The sequence below is a fragment of the Labeo rohita genome, chromosome 9 (genome assembly GCF_022985175.1).
Source record: "Labeo rohita strain BAU-BD-2019 chromosome 9, IGBB_LRoh.1.0, whole genome shotgun sequence".
Classification (NCBI taxonomy): Eukaryota; Metazoa; Chordata; class Actinopteri; order Cypriniformes; family Cyprinidae; genus Labeo; species Labeo rohita.
In genome coordinates this window covers 14,566,313-14,585,524 of record NC_066877.1, presented here as the reverse complement: position 1 = coordinate 14,585,524, position 19,212 = coordinate 14,566,313, and the positions used below count along the sequence as shown (strand labels likewise).

At 37.3% G+C, this 19,212-nt stretch overlaps 1 long non-coding RNA gene across 2 annotated transcripts in view; it reads right to left on the bottom strand.

Moving 5' to 3' along the window:
* The window catches only part of LOC127170689 (uncharacterized), a 62,649-nt gene extending 49,961 nt beyond the window's left edge, over positions 1 to 12,688 (bottom strand). For both annotated transcript variants that reach the window (XR_007828392.1, XR_007828393.1), the window contains exons 1-2: positions 12,561 to 12,688; positions 6,459 to 6,585 (exon numbers count right to left, since the gene is read on the bottom strand). This is a non-coding gene — a long non-coding RNA (uncharacterized LOC127170689). The remainder of the gene's footprint in view (positions 1 to 6,458; positions 6,586 to 12,560) is intronic.
* Between the last annotated feature and the right edge of the window lie 6,524 nt (positions 12,689 to 19,212).

Below are 19,212 nucleotides of genomic sequence, written 5' to 3'. Positions count from 1 at the left end.
TTTTCGAGCAGCTGTGCGACATCTACCTCTTTCTGCATCAAACACCAAACAAATGACAAGAACATAAAATGTGAATAAGAGTATAAGGTCACAGGAAAGTATTATTTACTGTGTTAGAAGATCAGTTTACTTCCAGAATAAAAATGTTCATGTCTTTCTTTCTTCAATCAAAAAGAAATTTTTTGAGGAAAACATTCCAGGATTTTTCTCCATGTAGTTGACTTCAGTAGGTTGAGATCAGCAGGTTGAAGGTCCAAATTGCAATTTCAATGCTGCTTCAAAGGGCTCTACACAATCCCAGCTGAGAAATAAGGGTCTTATCTAGTGAAACAATTAGTCCTTTTCTAAAAAAAAACAAAACAACAAAAACAAATGAAAATACTTTTTAACCACAAATGCTCATCTTGCACTAGCTCGACTTCACGCATTACAAGGTCACTTTGGAAAGGTCACACGTGACGTAGGCGAAAGTGCCGAGCCAGTGATTACAAAGCGAACATGCAAAGAAAGATATGCTCTTCACAAAAAAAAAAAAGGTAAAACAATGATGTTTGATGATTTTGAAGTTGGAAGAGAAAATGAGATGGAGTTTTTCATCCTACCCTACCTTTTTAAACCAAGTACACAAGCGAAGAACTAACCGCACGTGACCTTGCCAACGCGATTACATAATGCGTGAAGTCATAGACGTGCATCGCAGAGCTAGTGCAAGACGAGCATTTGTGGTCAAAAAGTATCTAAATTTTAATTTTTTTAGAAAATGACTGACCGTTTTGTTAGATGAGACACTCGTTCCTTGGCTGAGATCTTGTAGACCCCTTTGCAGCTGCAATGAAACTGCAATTTGGACCTTCAACCTGTCCACTATATGGATAAAAACCTGGAATGTTTTTCTCAAAAACCTTCTTTTTCGACTGAAGAAAGAAAGACATGACCATCTTGGATGACATGGGGGTAAGTAAATTATCAGGAAATTTAATTCTGGAAGTAAACTAATCCCTTTATTTCTATTTCTAGTGTTTCACTGACAATATTTGAACAAGTAAATATCATTGTTATCTATGCATTGCTTTGCTTTTTACTCCTCAGATGTTCAAGAGCTTCTCATGCATCCAAATTGTGATTAACCCCAAGCGTACTTATTGACTGGTTGTCTATTGCCCCATTCCCCAGGTGCTGGTTCTGATACACTGCGCCTAGAGACCAGGTTTATAGGATTAGGTCTGACAGCTTATTCTGTCTGCTCACTGGATCTGGATACATTCACCTTCGCCTCTTGTTGCTTCGCCGTATGTAACCGAAACAATCAATTTGATTACTGGAGTCTTAGAGCGGATAGGACATCTGTCACCCCTACTGCTGAGACTTAAACCGGCGCAGACAGTGATGTTTGATGCATTGAAACCCAGATCATTGATTCCCCCCACGCAGGATTTAGAGTCGTAATTACCCCCTGATTGGAATAACATCCAGTCAATAGTCAATAATAGACCTTGCTCATCAATATCGCCTCAAGGGTTAACTGTACTGTGCTCAGAGATAGCATAAGACTTAATTAACCCGATTCATCTGTACTCTCACTGCTTTCATCCTTTAAGGACATATCAGATTGACTGTCTGAAGCTACGCTCTGGAAAGTATTGGAAAATGTCATTTGTTGAGAGTGGGCGTTTGTTAATAACATTGCATGACACAAGTTCCAGCACAAGTTGTGCGGTGTAAACAAGTTTAGTATCAAATATGATTCTGGTAACAGCTACTAACAGGTTGAGGGTGTATTGATATTTAATTAAAAAGGTTCAGAGGATGTAAAATAAACCAGTGAGGTTTAGGTGGGACGTTAGTATCAGCTGAATTGGTCAATATATGGGGACACGCTTTGTAAAGCTAACTGTACATTTACATTGCACTCAGACGTGTTGAGGATGCTTTCAAAACAGAGTAAATGAATTTACAGTGAGCAAATATGCCAATGCTACACCAATGAGATCCTCAACTATTGCTTATAATTACAAAATTCCACTTTCCCAATCTCCATCTTTTAAAACAGCATGTTGCTGCCAAGACAAGATTGCATTAGCACAACCCTTCTCTATATTCCAAGGAGATCATTTACCTGTCTCCAAAACAATTTAGATTTCAAACCAGAGATGTGACGTTGGGTTATGAATCCGCCTGAGACATTTCTGAATTTATAAGCATTTTGTGAAGAAACGTCTGAGATGTATAATAACGAAATGTGCTTATTTAGTATTCAAATTCCACCCTCCAATAAGCCTGGTGCGCTTCACCTTAGCCAGAGGCTATGGATCTGAGTTTAACCTCAATCAAAATGGCACATCGTCTTCCCTGCTCTGCTGTCAGTGAACGGGGGTTAGAAACTGCTAATAAAAGCAGCCATCAATAAAAAGATGTACTGAACAGTCACCTGTTACTTAATGAAAAAGTGATGCCTCTGAAAAGTAAGTCTTTATCTACAGTAGCTACGAAACCCTGACCTGCCGCATCACATCTTTACATCTCGGCCAAATTGGTTTCAGATGTAGGCTCTGCTAATGCTTACTAAAATGGCATAAGCGTCATCTTACCCAAAAGTAGGGGCAGATTTGCTTGGCAGGAGAATTCAACTTCACATTGTTGAAAGATCTGAAACATGCAGCTTTATATACCAATAGACACTTCTTAGTTAATACTTACGCTATGCACTCAATTATATTCAATTAAAAACCTCTATTGTGCTAAAATCATTACTGCAATAAAGATGCTTAGTTGACACTCCAATTCATAGATAACTCTTCCATTAAGCAAGGCCTGGGCTGATCGGCTCAGTGAGCCAGAAAAGACATGTGGAGTTTTTAAAACTGCTAATTAATTTCACTGTCTGAACAATAAGGTTGCAATGGCTATGAGAGTACTATTACTCCATTGACTTAATATGCTTTTTAATTAATGAATTTACTTCATGACCAATTTTTCCAAAACATTTATAATTAAGATAAATATTATTTTAAATAAAATGCATTCACACAAATTAATCACATGCAAAGCCATGCCATTTAAAATATTCTCATGCGCTTTGTTGAGTATAATATAAAAGTTAGCATTTTGAACAGGCACACCAGATAAAATTAAGGAATCAAATTAGCCAATTTCAGGGTAAGCACAAAGTTTGAGGTTGAGGACATAAGGTTTTTCTGCTAAAATAAATGCAAATAAGCAGCATTTAAAAAAAATCTTCAACATTTTGAGATAAATTCATAAAAGAGAATTCATGGAATTTGTTTAATGAAAGTTGGCAAAGCCTTGTACTGTCCTTACCCTCTAGTGATTCTCAATAGATGGAAGGCTCTAGTCCTACATTACAAACTAAAAGCATTGCTATGTTGTAAATTCTGCCTCTTGCATCTCATACATGAAGAAAAACCTGCTAATGTTATTACAAAAATGTTTATACTAACAATCGGTATGCAATGAATTTACATAGGCATATCTATATATGGTTTATTTATTGAGGACACTTGCTGTTTTTAGCTGGTATTGTTTGAGGCTTTTGGATTCTTTTCTTTTGTAATTTCCTGCTGAATCCATCTATATGTTTTTAACATTATGCAGTTTGGCCCTCCATAACAATACAAATAACGGTGCGTTTCCACCACAGCGTCAAATCTGCGCTCGGTGCCGCTGGCAACGCTACAATGCCGCTGTTTGGGGCGTGTCAAATTTAGGGTAGAGCACGCCTATAAAAACAGTGTTCCCACCCATTTCGCGTTTCATCTTCTTTTAGTGGCGATTCTTTACTGATGCAATCTAGACAATCTAAAATACAATAAAAATGATAAAACATAGCCTATACACTGTAAAAAACAATTTGTTGAGTCAACTTAAAGTTTGTTATCCCACTGCCTTACAATATTATGTTCAGTCAATTCAAAAAAGTTTAGTCAACTTAAAATGTTGAGTTGTACAACTTAGATATTTGAGTTGACTCAACTTAAAATTTTAAGGCAGCTGGGTAACAAACCCAGCTTTTAAGTTAAACAAACCAAATTTTAAGTCTAGTCAACTCAAATATAGTACAACTTAACATTTCAAGTTGGCTAAACTTATTAGAGCTGACTGAACTTAAAACACACTCGGAAACACGTTAAAATCTTGCCTTGCCTACTTTTCACAGCGATTAGTTGTCGCCCGGCGGTTTTCGCTTGATATTTGCATATGGGATCCCCAACCTTTCTGACACTCTCAGCTGCTCTCAACGCTTTCTCCGCACCACTTTCAATCCCAAAATCTACGGTGCGAGCATTTAAGCCAAAGTCCTTTTCAAGGAAAGTCTATTCACTCTGCGGCCATATTTGCAACGCCTCCGGGCAGCTCATCCAAAAGTCTCATCTAAATGAATGGGGGAATGCTGAAATCTGAAAAACTGCTTGGTGAACTCGAAATTAAATGATATATTTTAAATCAGCAACAAAATATGACTGCTCCATGAAGGTTGTTTCTTACGCTCAAATAGTGTTTAAAAAGCTTATTTTCAAGCTAGACCAGCCAATGCGCATGCACAGCCACAACTCACTTATGACTGCGCAATGCCATTGGCCGTTCCAGATCCTCAGGTTTATATGGGAACCGGCACTTCTAACAGCTGCTGCAGTGACGCAATGACTTTACCAATCAGCGATTTCTTCTTTTATTTAGAAGGTGGGACTATTCCGTAGTGCATTTTGCAGTTTCTCCCATTCATAAGCATAGGAGTGAACTGTCTTTGTATTTCTATAGTCTTTGTTTAAGCTCAACTTCCAAAGGAATGAAAGAAAAATGCTCGCTACTGAAAGATTTAATGAGAGATGAGTGCGACACATGGTTAGAAAGCAGTGGAGCTTTTATTACCACAGTCAATCGCTTCTGCTCCTTCCGGTCATGCGTATGTGGGGTAAAGCAGCATGGTTTTATCATACTAGATATTTGAGTGTGTTGAAAGTTCTGTTGTAATGCTACTATATGAATTCATCATCTGGCTAATAAAATGCATAAAATATTAAAGCATCTTTGGTGTTTCCATGTTTTCTGCAAAATAAAACCAATAAAACAAAAAATCGGAAATCGAGGGTGTATGACGTAATTTGCAGGCGACGTAATGACTAAAGAGACAGGACACTAGTTAAAATTGCTTATTTTTCTGGATTTAAACATTCTTTGAAATATTTGGGATAACATAAGTACCAACCTGATCTCATGACAAAAATGTACCTGTGGGAACTTTTTCACATGACGCGAAATACATAGCACCATGTGCGTTTCGTGACATATTTGATGTGAAATGTCCACTGGGTGGTGCTAAAAGAGTGTTAAGTCTTTTTTCCCCAGAACAAATGAACGTACATATGGTACATTTTATGTGACGTTGGGTTTGTACACGTAACGGCAGTTCTGGCTTGAAATGTCAACTGAGTGGCGCTATAATGTTCTGTGACGTTTTAAAAAAAAGTACAATCTGCACTACACCTAAACCTACCTGATGATATGAATAAAAGTGAATGTGATGTAAAAACGCAATCATTTTAGCTTGTTTTTTGATCTTTCATCTTTCAGTTCTTTCATCGTGAGTCGTTTTTCACAGGATTCGTACCCAAGGATTCCGCATCCTAAGTCCAATTCCGTGCCTGAGTAACAGAGCAAGCCGGAAAGCGAAAGAAATGGAGCTGTAATCATAACTGCATACTAAAACGATTACAAGTGCTCGCTGTTTTACCACCTCTGTTGGAAACTGCAGTGATATGTACTTATGGTACTTATTTCATGTCTTGTGGAAAAAGTTCCCACAAGTATGTTTTCATCATGAAATCAGGTAGGTAAGTACACAAGTCAGCAAAATCTATAACACTGTTATAGTGGTTTTTCAATATTTTAATCAAAAAATCATACATATTGTGCCTTTAACTGGGAATTTAGAAATGGATAACAGTGGCATATCTCTGCTTCCATAAGCGCTGTCTCTCTCCATCCATCCCTCTTTCTCTCTCACTCACAGTTGACATAATAGAATCAAAAAATCATTAATCCAATAACTAGGAGGAGGACATTGAGTTTGACCAATTTTCATTTTTCCACGATTCCTTTTCTTTCTCTCCCTGGTGGAAAAAATTGCATTCCAGAGATGATTCTTTTCTTGTAATTTGCTCAAACTTTCACTGAGAGGAAAAAAAGCTTTTACGCAATACTGTTGTGAAAAATAGAGAAGAAAATATTGAAGAGAAACAGATCTCCACCTGAGGGGGGAATGACTGAAAACTGACAAATTATTTTGATTTCAGCCCCATTCAATAGGTCAAACAATGTGTGTGTGTGTGTGTGTGTGTGTTTGTTTGTTTGTGCATTTGAGTGGCCAAACGCTCGTGTCGGTTGTAGTGTGTGAGAGAGAGAGGTGTGATGGTGCGGAAGAGTGAGCTGAGAGTACTTACTGTCAAATGGAGGATGAGAGGGGCGTGAAACACAGCGCTGTCCCTTTAACCTCTGACCCCAGTTGAGACAGAGTTTGAAGTACAGGAAATGGGAATAACCTCTGACACGCACAAATAAACGGGCACGCTAAGACAAACGGAGACACAAACACAATGGAGATTTCATAAATAAGAGAGAGAGAGAGCTACGGCGCTTCGAGTGATGTAATCATCCTCAAAGCAAAATCCGCTGCACCTCAGGAAGCTTATCAATTACAGAGAGGCATCTCATATAGCTCACATGTACTCACAGCTATGATCAAACAGACTATCACACAACAAAAGAAAATAAAGGATGGATTACTTTTCCCCGGCTTTTCCTAATTCCCTGTCAGCTTTCACTAAAGGTCCCGCAATGCTAATCTCTCACGCTACAGAAGGAAAATGTCAGTTCTGTATCCGCTTTATCTGGAATTACACAGATATACTGGAAAAACTTCCCATCAGATAAGAGTCCATCTCCTCCGTAGGGAAGAAGAAGTCGCAGCTGCCTGCCTCTATATCTAAGAGGAAGATAGCAGCTTGACTGGACTACTGGCAATCAAAATGGTCCCCGACTCATTACAGCATATTACTGCGCCCTTTCTTTCCTTAACCCCTCTGTCTCTTTTCTCCGCCTTCCTTCGCTAATTCCAATTCCGTCTCTTGTCAGACCGCAGACTCCTGTCAGATAGCGCAAACTTGCTGGACATATCATCAGATGTCTGTCCTGATTCAAGACGGCCTCATTCAGCACCCCACCAAAAATGATGATGGTGCAACAAACTCATACATGGAGCAAAACAGAGCTCTTAGGTTTGGAGATGGCGCAAGGTTGTTCTTTTTCTCTTCTGGCCGGTTTCCTCTTTATCGTCGTCACATCTTAATTTATAACCGAGTCGTCATTATCACATCTGTCAGCCTTGTTTAACCTCTCCTGATCTCCCATGATTCCCTGCTGGCTGACAGACATGATTGCTTGCCTTCTGTCTGCCTGCTGATAGGAGCTGAGTGATTAGCCCGCCTTCTACAGCTAGACAATGATGCATTGGAGTCAGCAGTCTGGACTACATATTAATGAGAGGGGTTGTGAGACTTTGATAAGACTGGGCAATGATACACTTTGGGAAATTTGGGGGTGGCAGCGAGGAGGTGGAGGAAAAGGAGAGGGAGGAGAACAGGGGTAACGGTATGATGTTTTCAGCGCCATTTAGCCATTACCTCCAGCAATAACTGCTATTTATCCAGCACAAAATAAATAAAACATGTTTGGCAGTGCATATCACCTTGCACATCTGAAAAGGAGTAATTGACATTTAATACAATGTCAAATGCTATACTCCATCTCATTTTCAGTGGTTCCAACACAAAAGAATGATCACATTTTTTCTTAACAAAGAGAAAATATGCAACAAGCTATAATGTAACTTGATCATTTCATAAACACACTTCTACTGGAAAATGCGGCATATAATGTAAAACTGTCACGGCAATTTTGCTATTTCAATAAAAACTCACTCATATATGTCAGCCAGAAAGATAACCAGTGTTGGGGAGTAACTAGTTACACGTAATAGAGTTACGTTATTTAATTACAAAATAAATCTAACTGTAATCTGAGAAAAATGTGTAATTAAACTACAGTTACTTATAAAAATGTTACCGATTACAAAGGAGATTAATTCTGAATATTTTCACACACACACAGATTGAATTGATTTATTTTCCAAAATTGCACTGACTGCTCTAAAATATGAGAAACCAGTGTTTCAAGAGTTTAGGACACAGAACAGGACACATGCTTATTTTTATTTACTTTTTTTCCTGTTTATGTACTATATATGCTTTATTTTTTGCATTAGTAGATGCAAAGATTTAATTTCAAAAGCAGTATCATAGCTATTAAACTATATCTTATGATTTTTAATCAGTATTTAACCTCAGAACGACCTCGGAGTAAAAAGTGGCGCTAAGTCTAATTTGTGGTCAAATTTAATTACTATAATCTTAATTCAAATGATGAAGGATTTTGAAGGTCTGACAGTAATCAGTGTTAAATACTACTGTAAGGTTAACCCGTGCCTACTTTAAATGTTTGAACATTCATTACATTCATTAAAAATTTAGAAAAGTAATCAAATGTAATCAGTTATGTTACTTTAATAAAGTAACTGAAATAGTTACTGAATAGTTATTTCAAATAGGGTAACTCATTCGAAAATAAACCTTCTTAACACCGAAGATAATATTTCGCTGGCAAAAAGTATGTTAAAATTAATAAATCAGCAGAATTTTTTAATTAGGAAAGTCTAAGGCATTAAAAAAATGATGTACAAGATTTTCAGTAGTAACGCAGCACTGACCAAAACAATAAGTTACACACTTAGTTCTCACACTGGATAAATAATAGAATTAGGTGCCAAATAATATTTATCAAAAAAAGGAAAAAAGGAAGGAAAAATGAAGAAAAAAAAATAGCACCTAAAATGCACACTTTCCCTTACATATCCATATAGTCTGAACCTGAAATCTTAATGTCAATCAAAAAGGTCCATATACTGTACACAATTCTGCATGTCAGCTGCCTGCAGTAAACACACAAAGTCTATTTTAATGGAGTGCTTATTTTATCTAAATAAAATACATTACATACTATATTTACTCCTCTATAACCAAGCAAGCTTTATACGCTGCCATATTTCAAAACAGTGAGGAATTCAAGTGAGCATTCTTGACATACAGAAAAGATTTTGCTCTCTCCAGAAAGCTCTATTAAGTCTGAGAGTAAAATAACAATAAGAGAGTGAAAATGTTTTCTGGCCACCCAGGCCTGCCTCCCATCTATCCTTTCAAAGCAACTAATGGCTACTTGATCCTAAATGCTCTGTTTGTACAACTCTGCCTCTGAATATGTGTATTCTGCAAGATGGATGAAGAGAGAGGGAGCGGGAGAAGACGAGAGAATGGCAGCCGGAATGAGAAAGAGATATTCTCCAAACGATTCTGTCAAATGTCACATCAGTGCACAGCTATGGGAGAGAGGGGCGGGCTGTGCCATTTCAACAAGAGGGGTCACTGGATTTCTGGGGGGGATATGAAGAGAAGTTAATATCACTCTTTACTATGGTCACTTGACTCCATCCCTCCTTTCTGATTCTCTCTTTTTACCTAATCACAGGGAAACCTGTTGGAAATGTTTGCAAATAAACTAAATTCATTCTTTCACAATTTAGATAATATGAAGAAATTAAGAACTAATTCTGAAATTTTCGAATTTTAAAACCACTTGAAACATGCAAAGTAACTTGCTACGTGTAAAATATCTACATCTGAAAAGGGTTTCAAATGAATCTTATTTAGTTTCTGTTTATGTATTTAACATTTTTAAAGCTTCCTCTACAGCATGTTTGTTATAGAGTAGCAACTTGCCTCTGTGTGTGTGTGTTTGATGTAACTAAGGAGGGGACAAGAGGCCACCCCACCCATACACACACACACAGACAGAGGCCTAACAAGCCCCTCCATCCCTCCGCCTACCCATCAGCAGGGCTGCATGCCAATAATTTCTCCTTACATTTGAGTGGGCTCCAGTTAAACTCAGGCACTAATGGGGTTTTTTCCAGATAAGAAATTACCAGTGCTGGTCGCTCCTTTGTCTCTCCCTGGGAGCTCAACTGCCGTCGCCACGGAGAAAGGCCTCGGTTACCAGAGAAACAGAGAGTGTGCTACCCGGGTCTCCATGGTAAAGAACAGAGCATTTTGTCACAGACCTCTTTTCAAACCCTGAACAGGCTTTAACAGTTTGGCCACAATCAGGACAAAATGTAGGCCTATACCATTATTTGTTACAGGAGAACCTGCCATATGCTCTCACTATTCATGGCCCCTAGACTTCTTGCAAAATCCACAGTATACAGCCGCCAGGCATGTGATGTTTAACTACATTAGACAACAACGCTAAATCAATTAGTACTAATCAAAATAAAAAAAGAAGAAACACACCCTACCTCGCCGTCTTAATAAAAACAGATTTAAAGTATAATATTTATGGTCGAGTTCAGTCTTTAAAAGTGAGTAATGAAAAAGTCAGTATAGAAAAATGTATGTAGACAGCATTAGAACCTGCAAAGAGAAACATCTGGATATACACATTCAAGGTAAATTTCTGTCATTAAATTATACATATGTGAACTGCTCGAGTAATAAGGGTCAATTTTTCAAAATTGAGATTTATATGTCATCTGAAAGCTGAATAAATAAGCTTTCTATTGATTTACAGTTTGTTTTATTTGGCCGAAATACAACTATTTTTGACTCTGAACCACAAAACCAGTTTTAAGTAGCATGGGTGTATTTGTAGCAATAGCCAAAATACATTGTATGGGTCAAAGTTATCGATTTTTCTTCTACGTCAGAAATCATTAAGATATTAAGTAAAGATCATGTTCCATTAAGATATTTTGTATATTTTCTACCTTAAATATATCAAAACTTGAGTAGTAATATGCATTGCTAAGAACTTCATTTGGACAACTTTTTCTCAGTATTTAGATTTTTTGCACCCTCAGATTCCAAATTTTCAAATATTGCATCTCGGCCAAATATTGTCCTATAAACCATACATCAATGGAAAGCTTATTTATTCAGCGTTCAGATGATGTATAAATCTCAGTTTCAAAAAATTGACCCTTATGACTGGTTTTGTGGTCCAGGGTCACATTTGAAAAACTGGAATCTGAAGGTGCAAAAAAATGCATATTACTAATCAAAAATGTTTAGTTTTGTTCTGTTTTGATATATTTACGGTAGGAAATTTACAAAACATCTTCATGGAACATGATCTTTACTTAATAGCCAAATGATTTTTGGCATAAAAGAAAAATCGTATTGTTGGCTATTGCTACAACTATGCCTGTGCCACTTAAGACTGGTTTTGTGGTCCAGGGTCATATATATATATATATATATATATATATATATATATATATATATATATATATATATATAAAACTTGCTTGTTTAAATTATTTATTCATTTATAATCAGTTCTAAGTGACAGGTTTTTTAAATTACAGCATGTGACAGAATGCTCAAACTACATTTTCTATCCACACGGAAGTAAGCTTATGGTGAGGCTTCATTAGCTGCTATAGCGAAATAAAGAGAAGAATAACAACGTGCAATAAATGGTAAAACTGTTTCCACTACAAACCAGTGCGTTTATAATTAAGGTAACACATTAAACTAATACGGTAAGACACACCAATGTGCAATATCAAACAGCAAAACCTGAAGCCAAACCCATAACATTTACAAATGGCCGTGCCCATTCTTCCGTGAAAAAAGGCCTATAGTCTAAAAATGGTAAAATTATCTAAGGAAAGTTTGACGTTAAATATTTTAGCCAAGCTCTAAATAACACCTGTTTTCAAAAGTTTTTTGTCTGCTGCAAAACAATCAGCAATGCTAGTTTTATTGTATTAGCTATATTTCAATTATAGCCTCACAGGATCTCGTTTCATAGACTTCTATCTGTTCTCCAAAAGCAACCAATGAAGGTAAAAGCCAACGGCCTCGAAACTGCCATTATGTTGATGCTAAATTTTCCTAATTACAAAAACATGTTTCACTGATTTAGCTTAAACCTAGCGACAATGGCAGGGAACTTTTTAGAAATACCAAATTAGATGATAAATTATGAGATTAATAGATAGCAATTAAAAAATAGCCTGATATTTTAAAGGAAACGCGAGGGGTTTAGTTTTCTCCCATTCGGTTTTCTGTCTCCGTTTCCTCCGAAGTAACACACACTTGCACTCACTCTCTATTCCTCACTTGAAAAGAGATGAGAGGTGAATGAATTGAGGTGGAGAGGCAGAAGAGGAAAGGGGGAAACTGTGAGAGGCAGCAGCTATTCTCTGAGAGAAAACACGGGCGCCGGTAGCCTCCATTTCACTTCAATCACGGCGAGGGAAACAGGGAAATTACAGCGCACACAAAGACACTGGCGCCGTAATTTCAGGATAGACAAACCCTGCAATAAAATTACCCAAATTACCGGCGTGTACTGAAAGTGCTGCTCACCGCTAATCTTCCAGTGTCAGCAGCAGCCGCTCCATCACGAGCGTCCCGCCGCAAGCACGAGCCCTGTGATCCCGCTTATCCGCGTGCCTGTCATTACCGCGAACGCGCGATCACTTTTCCCAGGTGCTCACTCGTGAGAGCAAGCCACTACCGATGCAGGTTTCATTTCTCCGAGATATTTAAATCATTAGCCCGTTTCACACAAATTATGGGGCATAATGTAACAGATACACGAGAGAGGAATAAATCCGGCATTAATAATAATAACAAAATATTTAGTATAGAAAAACTTGATCCCTTTGATCTGATTTAGAAATAATTAGAAATAATTATCGGAGAGCAAGACAATTTAAATACACTGAAGACGACTTAAAATAAGGTTTAGTTTTTAATTACTATTTTATTTACATGCATTGGAAGTATAATACAGTTTAAAAAATGTCAAAATCAGGAGGTGAAATAAATTGGTTAGATACAATAATTGAAACAGATGGTTATCACCTTAAATGTTTATAAAATTATTTTTAATTATATATTGTTATATAGGCTACTGTTTAAATAATGGGATGCTTTTCATAATAATTAACAATACATGTTTATTTAACTCTTTGCATGCTGACAATTAGTGTAATGGCAACTACTTCAAAATACCAAATCAAAGACTTTTTTTCTCTCGAACTCTAGTAAAATGCTAATATTCATTTAAGTTATTTTTTCATCTGCCATGTTGTGTTCCTCTCCTCATAATCTTCTCCCGTCGCTGCTTCTAAGATATAGATCATCTGGGAACAAAAGCAGATTTTCTGCTCTTCAGTTTTTGGTAAGATGGCACCACAGCTGGCGTGGGAATTCAAGCCCCAGGTCATGATTACTGTATAGATTTTAGCTCTAACCTAAAAACATCAGCCAAACTCATGCTCACTAAGCTGAAAACAGCAATGGATCATCATACATATCAGTGTTTAATTGCGTTAAACAATTAAAAGTTCTGCAAGAGCCTGAAACTGTTATTGCATCCCCCATTTTTTAATTCCATAAAATAAACAAAAGGGGTTTTTGCAACGATGCTATTGAGGAACCTAAAAAAAAAAGGTTCTTTGAAGTACCCTTACAGTGAACAGATCTTTAAAAAAACATAATTTTTTTAGTATAAAGAACATTTTAATAATCTAAAGTACCCTTTTCCACTATAAAGAACTTTTTGTGGGATTTAAAGGTTCCATGGATGCTAAAGATTCTTTATGGAGCAATCAGTGCCAGTAAAAGAACCTTTATTTTTAAAAGTGTCGAGACAACAGTCTTTATTAATTTCTAAACAAAAATATTTAAAACGGTGGTACTCCAAAAATGTTAAGATATCACCTTCTTACTGTATAATTTTACTTTATCTCCATATGTAGTGCAGAGAAAGGTTAATCTGTTCAAGAACAAAGAGATGTTGTGAACAGACAGAAAATAGCTGTTCTTGACCTCTTTCTTGAGCTGAACTCTGTTTCTGTTGTCTTTCATTCAAACAGTCCTCAACGCTGGAGGAAAGACGAGCTGTATTATTGAATGCTAAAAATAAAGCTTTCTTTACATATATTTGCAAAGTACTATTTAGTGGACTAGAAGCTGACTGCAAGTATTGTGATCTGATTGCAGGACAAAATCACTTTTTAAAGCCAGTTGTTCTTTTGGAAGAATCACCATTTTTTAACGCTCCTCTCAATCTCGATGCACCACAACTTTGAAACAAAAAGCGACAAGATGAATACTTGCTAAGGATTTTTTTGTACCACATCCTCAGGAACGACACCAAAACAACAGAGCACTTTTGATAACTCCTCTGTTTCCAGACTTCCTCCTGTGGAGCAGGAAACGTTCCAGCTGCCCACGACCAAAGTGTATGCTGAAGTTTCCCTGACAGGCCCACAAAGACCGATTCCACCGTCTCCATCAGCTCCCCAGCATCTTATCCTGCTGTTCTAGCAAGCGTCTGCCGGAGTCAGGCCGCCTTGATCTCTAAGCGGCTTTATGAGTGGTCTTACCTCACGTTAAAACACAAAAGTAAAGATTCCAAAAGGGGGTTTTGCAACGATGCCATAGAAGAACCATTTTTTCGTTCTCAAAAGAACCTTTTTTTATCTTAGTGTAAAGAACATTTTTCAATATAAAGAACCCTAAAAGGTTCCAATAATGTTCTTCATGAAAATGTCAATAAAGACTTGAATTTTAAGAATGCGCTATGGACGGTCAGGGTTATTTGGTGAACTGCAGTCATATTGACCCTGGGAGTGTTAAAGTGCACATTATCAGCTGTAACACTGCATGATATTCCTTGCAGTAACATCTCGGCCGTTCTGTGGTCACGGTGGGAGAACTGCACAGTAACATAGTAATTTATAGTACGGTTAGTGTGTTGTGTGGTGTTAGCTGGGTGTGACAAAAAGGGTGAGTAATTGGATTGTGTGTGTGTGTGTACTGCTCATGCTCAAGGCCTCGCTGGCTGGCTGCAGACTGGATGCATTTGTTGGGGAAGATACGGAGGAGCTGCTCTAAGAGAGCTAATCACCAGAAAGGGGAGAGACCATGACACACACTGTGATTGACACACAATGGCCGTGGATTCTCTCGCTCTGCTCCACTCATCTCCTCTCGCTCTTTCTAAAGAAAAGAGAGAATGAAGAGACAGGAGGGGGGGGGAGGAGGAGGAGGAGGAGGGGGGGAGTGGGACGGATGGAGGGTTGTAGGGAGGGGAAGGAGAAGTGAAATCAGTCCATCAAACCTGTAACTTAACCGGGGTAAAGAACCGATGCGGCCGGCGTAGGTAAACACAGCCTCATTTACAGGCACGTGCACACGCAAACACACAACGCGCTCTCGTAAACACTGCAAAGGGCAGGATTTGAGAGGATTATTTCCCATCAGCTGTTTAAACAGGCCCTTACATCAGCCTACTGATGGGATTGTGCTCTGATACTGTGGTAGGCTGATAATGTTCACAGTTTGACACCCTGTCTGATACTGTAACAGAGCAAAACGTGGCCAAAACAAACTGTGAAACCTTGCTAAATTTAGCAGAATGTTCTCAAATTATAATTTGGACCTTTGAGGTACAGATGGCCCTGTTGCTATAGCATTATTATTTTTTAATTCAGTACTTGTTGTTATTATTCAGTAATTCCATGAATTAGATGTACATTCCAGCCATCTTTGCTCTTCATTAAAACCAGCTAATTACATAAAATCATTCAGTTTGAATTCACAGTGTTGCTATTAAGCTATATCTTCAATTTAAATATGAGCAATTAAATATGTAAATGTTTTTATGCTTGTGTAAGTCATAGAATAAATTTACCTTTTAGATAAATCTCTTTTACTGGGATTCTGCTATTCAGCCAAATTGTCAAAACAATTTTAAATAAAATAATTGATTTGGCATTTTACATTAATTATACTATTAAAAAATTACTGAATATTAATAAGTATGATGTTTTACATTCTATAAACGTATACCAGGGGGATTCTTGTCCCGGGTAAGAGGACAATCTTACCTCAGTAGTGGGTCATTTTAATATTATTAATTGTACATTTTGTGCTATGAAAACTAAAATAGCAAATGATCCTATTTATGTCCTTTAAAGAGATAGTTCACCCAAAAATAAAAATTCTGTCATTAATTACTCACCCTCATGTCGTTCCAAACTTGTAAGACGTTCGTTCATCTTTGAGACACAAATTAAGATATTTTTGATGAAATCGAAGAGTTTTCTGACCCTGACATATTAGAAATTATTGAATAGTCATTATTTTTGTTTCCGTTGCCCACACAAGGTATTCTCGTAGCTTTATAACATTACAGCAAAACAACAGATGTTACATGGACCAATTTATCAATGTCCTTACTACCTTCATGGGCCTTGAACATGTCAGTTGTGTTGCTGTTTATGCAGGGTCAGAAAGCGGTCTGATTTCATCAGAAATTTGTTTTCCAAAGATGAACGAAGGTTTGGAACAACATGAGGGTGAATAATTAATGACAGTGAACTAACCCTTTAATAAAGGATGCTAAACGTGTGTAATTATGTTACAATTTACAAGTAAATGCACATTGTTTAAGACGTGGCATCTTCAGCCATTATACCCCGTATAGCCAGATACATTAGGTTTCTGAGTTTATTTGTAACCTGCAAGCAGAACCTCTGCCTGTCAAGACTAATTTCTCATGGCACCTCAAATATGACTGTTTTAAATAATATTAAAAGCATTTTGACCAAGTGCTTCTTGCAAATGGACAGGACACCTCTCATCTGCAGTTTAGTTGCGTCTCCAACTCTATCATTTCTCCATCTGCAGAGTGCATGTGTTTGCATCAGGAGGATCACAGACACATGCGAAATGATTGGATAATGATATAGAAAGGGGGGAAAATGCCTCTAGATCTCTCTCATCTTCATGGCATTGTATAGGAGAGAGCGAGGTAAGAGTCAATCTGCCGAAGATTATAGAGGACTTGAACAGGTGCCTGTTGTCGTGCCCTATTTCAGTAATGTACTCTAATGTAGGCTCCAAAGTGACTGGGCTGAAAGGTGTCTCACCCCCTGTGATCCAAATTATGGAGCGCACTGATGAAGGCAAGAGTCTAACAAAGCCCGCTGAGCTGCAGAAACACAGATATTTAGTCTAGCTGATATCAAGCTGACTATAAGAAATATCAAAAAGTGAACACACGCTCACACGGTCTTAGAAGAAACACTTCTGTACTGCACTTTTACTGGTTTTATAACAGATGTAGACTTGCAGATATAGTAAAAACCAGCTGCAAATATACATATGTGACCCTGGACCACAAAACCAGTCATAAAGGTCCATTTCTGAAAAAGGGTCAAAATTGAAATTGAGATTTATGAGATTTGAAGCTTTACGTTGATGTACAATTACGTTGAAGGACAATATTTGGCTGAGATACAACTATTTGAAAATCTGGAATTTTGAGAAAATCGCCTAAAGTTGTCCAAATGAAGTTCTTAGCAATGTATATTACTAATCAAAAATTGAGTCTTAATGTATTTACAGTAGGAAAGTTTCAAAATATCTTCATGGAACATGATCTTTACTTCATATCCTAATGAGTTTTGGCATAAAAGACCAATTTTGATACATACAATGTATTTTTGGCTCTTGCTACAAATACACCTGTGCTACTTAAGACTGGTTTTGTGGTCCAGGGTCACATTTCAACTCAGCATCTTTGCCTGCTGTGCATCTAAACATTTGCTGTAGACAGGCTGTCCAGACCAGGGACAATTCACTGTCAAATTAAAATTAAAATTCATTTACTTGTTATTCCAAACATCTATGGCTTTCTGTCATCCATGGAACACAAAAGGATATTTAAACAATGTTTATACACTGTGTTTTCAATATTCTTGGTCAGTTCTTGGCAATGGTGCTTAGTTTTCTGCTTCGTGTTCCAACTTCTCTAGTTTCTTTGTGTTATGTTTTTAGTTTCTAAGTTTCTGAGTAGCTTTGTCCTGTTTTGTATTTCCTTTTGTTTGTTAGAAATCATAATCTGTACTTGCATCAAGCTCTTCCTTATCTATAAGTTAGCCCTTGTCATTGACTGCAACATTCAAGCTTCAAAACACACATATCATAAGGGTTTATAACACTTGTGCACTATTCCAAGTCTTCTCAAGTCATACGACAGCTTGGTTGGACAAACAAACTGAAATTGAAAAATTTCCAGTGAGCTGTTAATAGTTGTGACAAGATCATTGACACAGTGAGAGAACTGGAGAACAAATTCATAAACAAATCATTCAAACTGGCTTTATGAACTGACTTAAAGGAGAAGTTCACTTCCAGAATAAAAATTTCCTGATAATTTACTAACCCAAGTACATCCAAGATGTTTATGTCTTTCTTTCTTCAGTTGCAAAAGTTTTTGGAGGAAAACATTCCAAGAATTTTCTCCATATAATGGACTTAAGTGGTGGCCAAGGGGTTGAAGGTCCAAATTGCAGTTTCAATATAGTTTCAAAGGTCTCTGCACAAACCCAGCCGAGTAATAAGAGTCCTATCTAGCAAAACGTTCAGTCATTTTCTTAAAAAAAATAAACATTTATATACCTATAATTACAAATGCTCATCTTGCACTAGCTCTGAGATGCACATACGCATCTTCAAGCATTACATAATCACATTGGAAAGGTAACATGCGGTTACTTCTTCGTCTGTGTACTTTGGTTCAACAAGGTAGGGTATAGGGCGAAAAACTTCAGAATCATCCAATATTTTACCCTTTTTTTGTAAAGGGCGTTTGTCTTTTTTTGCATTTTTACTTTGTAAACATTGGGTTGGTACTTTCACCTACATCACGCGTACGCAATTACGTGCGTGAGGTCGAGCTACTGCTAGATGAACATTTGTCGTTAAAACATATATAAATGTATATTTTTCTTAGAAAATGACCCATCATTTCCTTTATTCCTCGGTTGGGAGCCCTTTGAAGCTGCATTGAAACTGCACCTTGGACCTTCAACCCGTTGACTCCCATTGAAGGCCTGGAATGTTTACCTCAAAAACCTTAATTTCTTTTCAACTAAAGAAAGAAAGACATGAAGATCTTGGATGACTTGGGGGTGAAAAAATTATCAGTAAATTTTCA